The sequence below is a fragment of the Schistocerca serialis genome, chromosome 6 (assembly GCF_023864345.2).
Source record: "Schistocerca serialis cubense isolate TAMUIC-IGC-003099 chromosome 6, iqSchSeri2.2, whole genome shotgun sequence".
NCBI classification, from domain to species: domain Eukaryota; kingdom Metazoa; phylum Arthropoda; class Insecta; order Orthoptera; family Acrididae; genus Schistocerca; species Schistocerca serialis.
In genome coordinates this window covers 677,840,376-677,845,068 of record NC_064643.1, presented here as the reverse complement: position 1 = coordinate 677,845,068, position 4,693 = coordinate 677,840,376, and the positions used below count along the sequence as shown (strand labels likewise).

Sequence of the window (4,693 nt, the reverse complement as noted above, 5' to 3'; positions counted from 1 at the left end):
GGCAACTCAAAGTTTCTTGTTCTATCCGTCCAACTACTCTTCATCATTCTTCACTAGTTTCACATACAAAAAATTTATATGTACTTCTTCTTCTGTTTTATCATCGGCATCTGATACAGTCCTGGATCTAGGGGGGTGGGGGGGGGATGGGGGTGCAAATGGGGTATCTGCCTTATCTGGCAATATCAGTGGACGCCAAATTCATGTTCTTGAAGGAAAAGAACCTTGTTTCACAAATCGCCTAGCATCCAGTGCACTTTGGTCTAGCGGTTATTCATATGATTTTGAAACGCTTGCTAGTTGGTTTTCGAACATTTTTGAACACATTCTAAGTTGCTTGAACTATTCACAGGCGTACTGCCGGTCTACAGTGTCCCAAACGGGCACAATATTTCAGTGAACAGACATGTCGCCATCGTCAGGTGCGCTGACGATCGGAGCTCCTCAAGGCGCCACCAAGACCCCGACGCCAGCGTCTCACCGACCGCTGAGGCGCGGGCGCGGACCGCGGAGAGAACGCCTCGCGAGGGAGGGGATTTAAGACGGCCGCCGGCCCTCAGGAGCTCCGTTCGTCGGCGCACCTGACCATGGCGACATGTCTGATTGCCGAAATATTGTGCCTGTTGGACACTATCGACCGGCAGTACACCCGTGGACGGTTCGAGCAAGAAATACGCCAGGAGAAAGTGAAGAATCACAATATTCTAAGTTTATCTCAGAACGAAAAATAAGACGATTTTTGAAAGCACGCATAACGTATGTGATGTCTGTGGCAGGGGAAACTGTACGAGCTGAGTCGAATGAACCCGAACGGGTGAATGTCTGCTGCTGTTTATTTATGTGGTTGAATGGGTGTGTGAATGATCAGTGTTGTTATAACTATTAACGAAATCCATAGATTCAGATTACCAGAGTGAACGTAAACGACTAACAGGAATAAAGAGTAAAAAAGAGTAGACATTTTCTTCTAGGTGCATCCAAAGAAATGAAAGTTTGATACAAATTTTTTGCCATTTCACTATACTACCAGTTGCTTTATTCTCAGAATAGCGCGGAAAACGTTGTGTACGATCACGTAATAACGCCTAACGGGAGAATAATCGCGGTGTACCTGAAACTTTGATTGTGGTAGGGTTAGTGAAGTTTACCGGAGAATAAGTTTTGACAGTGGCAGGAACAGTTATGGAATTAGTGATGACAAGATTGTTTGTTAGAATGAGGAAGGGGAAGAGGTGGGGACGTCACACAAATTATATAGAAGCACACGACAATTTCAAATTTATATAAACATTTCTTACTACTACTACTTTTAGATCTCATGCTTGATGAACTGGAGCGAATGAATGAAATGTGTAACTATTTGCCAAAAAAAAACTTTTTTCTTGTGGAAGGCATAATAGACATTTGATATTGGTACTTCGCAAATTATCCTCTGTCGTGTTCTCTATGCAAATGAAGTACATAAAAATAAACATTTCTGCCAAAAAATTTGACTTACGTAGCGTGTGTTAGAATTGCTGTGTTATTAGAAAGGCCTGTTTCGTTTTATCTAGCGGACAGTGACAAAATAACCGTAATCAAATTGGGAAACTACATCAGTCTTCAGTACTGTTCGTAATAGCAGCTTTTTTCAGTATTAGACAACGACATTTTGTTGTTTTATGAAGCAAAACGTTTGACGAACTTCGATGAGGTAATAGATTCGCAGAAAGGAAAGCACGTCGCGTAAAGCTGAAGGAACATTAGAGAAAAAAAATGCTGGGACCGAAGGACGGAAGAAATGTGAACGCCTTGCTTGTCTCTTTTCTTTACTGATTTTATGTTTCCTAATTTAATTACATGGTACACAAAAGAGAGAGATATTAGCTAAAAGCTTATAAAGAGTGCAAATTTTCTGAAGAAATTTTCCTGGCCACACATAATGCCACCCAGTATTAACCGTGAATTCTTTTTAAGGGGGGGGGGGGGATATGATGTCAAATCGGCCGACAGAGAGCGGGAGAGGCACCAAAGGGCATTTTAACTGTCACTGTCCTGCATATAGGTTTGATGGCTTCCATTACAAAATATACATGTTTGAATTGCAGTGAAATGCAGTGACGTGCGATTGAAGAATCCTGTGGAAATGTCGTGGCACTACACTTTGTCACACTTAATACCGAATAATAGGTCTTACATTACCTCGAGCATATATGTTTTATATATCAAACGCTTCAAAATGATTTGCGCTGCTAAAGGAACATGTTTTGGAATTTTTTTAAGTTTTTTACGTCCTATCAAAAACGCACGAGTGGTGGGGGTGGGGGGGTAGGGTGGGCGCCACTATTGAGTTTTGGCCTCAGTGAGGAGACATCGTAGATGGTCTCACGTAAGTGTGATGGTATACTTGTTGTAATGTGGAGAAGAGCAATAGTAATAGATCATGTATTCCGCAAGCTTTTTCTTTGCCTTTGCAATTAATTCACACGGAACGAGAATAGTTATAATTTGTTCCTTGCACAAGCAATCTAGAAGTCTTCACAAACAAGTGTTAGAGGTGCGTATCCTGTGCCTATCGCTTTCTTATTAACCGTCATGTACAGGGCATAGATTAACTCCTTCCTTCCAGAATTACTGTACAGAAAATGCAATATTTATCTGAGAAAATGGAAACAAATTTAGTAACATCTTTGTCAGTGAGATCACAGTGGAAGCCGGCCAACGACACACGTGTATTCAGATTAACGATCTAGCTGTGGGAATAGGGTGCCCTTAATTTAAATTAAAGTTGCGAACTATAAAGTAATCACAAATACACACATTTCGAATAATACAAAATATGAAAGTGATTTTCAACAGCTGGTCTCCCTTGCAAGGTAATAGCTCCAGTTCATTGGGGTAAATAGGAAAAGGTGATGAGACGGGCTAACCCCAATGTGGAATAGCACTCCGTCTTCAGGCCGCACGTGGTCCATCGGGACCATCCGACCACCGTGTCATCCTCAGATGAGGATGCAGACAGGAGGGGCGTGTGTTCAGCACACCGCTCTCCCGTTCGTTATGATGGTTTTCTTTGACTGGAGCCACTACTATTCGGTAGAGTAGCTCCTCAACTGGCATCACGAGGCTCAGTGCACCCCGAAAAATGGCAACAGCGCATGGCGGCCCACATGGTCACCCATCGAAATGCCTGCCACGCCCGACAGCGCTTAACTTTGGTGATCTGACGGGAACCGGTGTATCCGCTGCGGCAATGCCGTTGCCTATACGGAATAGAGTTTCACTATATTTGGGTCGTTCGACAAACCTTTCATGACCAAGTGATCAAGGCAGGGACCGTGAGAGGGTGCAACCGCTTGTATCACAAAGGGCCATCGACAACTTCAAATTCGTCCTTTGTCTGACTCCCTGTCACCTCATTCTGTCTACATCAAGCAAGGGAATTCTTCGGGAACTAATCTGTTGCCTTACAAACGCTAACTACATGAACCAGCCGCAGTTGGCAAGCAGCGGCACAAAACCAAGACGCATGCGATGGGACCTGGATTACGTATGCCTAACAGCTCAAAATTGGTGCCTGTGTAGTTCTATAGGGAATAGGCGATGGTGATGATGAATAATAATGCAGGCTTTATACAATGTACAAACTTTTACTTTTGCACAAAGCATACACAAGACGAGCGCTAGAACACAGCTACGCCATAAACGAGAGTATCTATCAAAGAAATTTTCTTCGGCGTTCCAATCGACTGCAATGACGCTATTTGTATGTGCAGTGTTTCAACAGGACCCACAGTGAGAAGCACTAAGGGAGGCTGCGTAGAGTGACGTGTCACTGTGGCTGCATGGAGTTGAATACGTCTCCCAGGTGCGTTGTCATCTGCAGCAGTGATGTTGTCGGGCGATGGTATACGATGGATGTGATGCAGCTGGTAATCACGAAGATGAGTCTGCTTGGGGTAAGACCATTTGCAGAGCGAGTGTGTGGCGGCGTCTGGGGACGGCAACACAGAGAGCCATCACCGGGCCTGGATAGAGCCGGAGAAGATGCGGGTTTCTTCGGAAGTAACGGTGGCATATGTTGAATGGAACACGAGATGGGCGGCACTTACCGTGTCACGTGGAAATTTGAGTGTCTATGGAACTGTTATGCGATGCAGCCATCTGCAGTCTGGAGATCGGTGTGCTGAGCTTCGATGAGGAAGTTGTTGTCTACGAACGTGACGTTGAGGTCTTTGTGATGGATGTTATGGACGTCCAGTTATAAGTTGAAGGTTAGCGGTACTGTATTGATGACTTACCGGTCGACGTGTGTTTGAGGTGTTTAGGGTCGACGTGTGTTTGATGTGCTTAGCCGGTGTTGCTGTCTGGTGAGGCGTTTTTTAGTCTCCATGCACGTCTTAGTCAGTTGATACCCACGTTTGTAAATTTTCTGTGCAATAGTATGTAGAAAGTTCGATTATCTCTACGGAGCACTCTGTGGGGAGTGAGTAGGAAAGGTGGGGGGGAGGGGGAGGGGGGGTTGTATGGTATGTCATACTGTGCAGTCTTTTAAGATAGCGAATTTACAGTCTGCCAGTGCTTTATTAACGAAGACCTTAAGTACAGAGTGGCATACCAAAGTGTGCTATGTGGCTCTCGACAAATGCGATTAAGTCCAGTAGGTCTGTGGGGCATGGCTGATGGTTCTTGGAGCACGAAGTCTGCTGGCGGA

At 44.6% G+C, this 4,693-nt stretch overlaps 1 pseudogene; it reads right to left on the bottom strand.

Annotated features, from left to right (window-relative positions):
• Positions 1–3,125: 3,125 nt before the first annotated feature.
• Positions 3,126–3,243, bottom strand: LOC126485412 (5S ribosomal RNA; annotated as a pseudogene).
• Between the last annotated feature and the right edge of the window lie 1,450 nt (positions 3,244–4,693).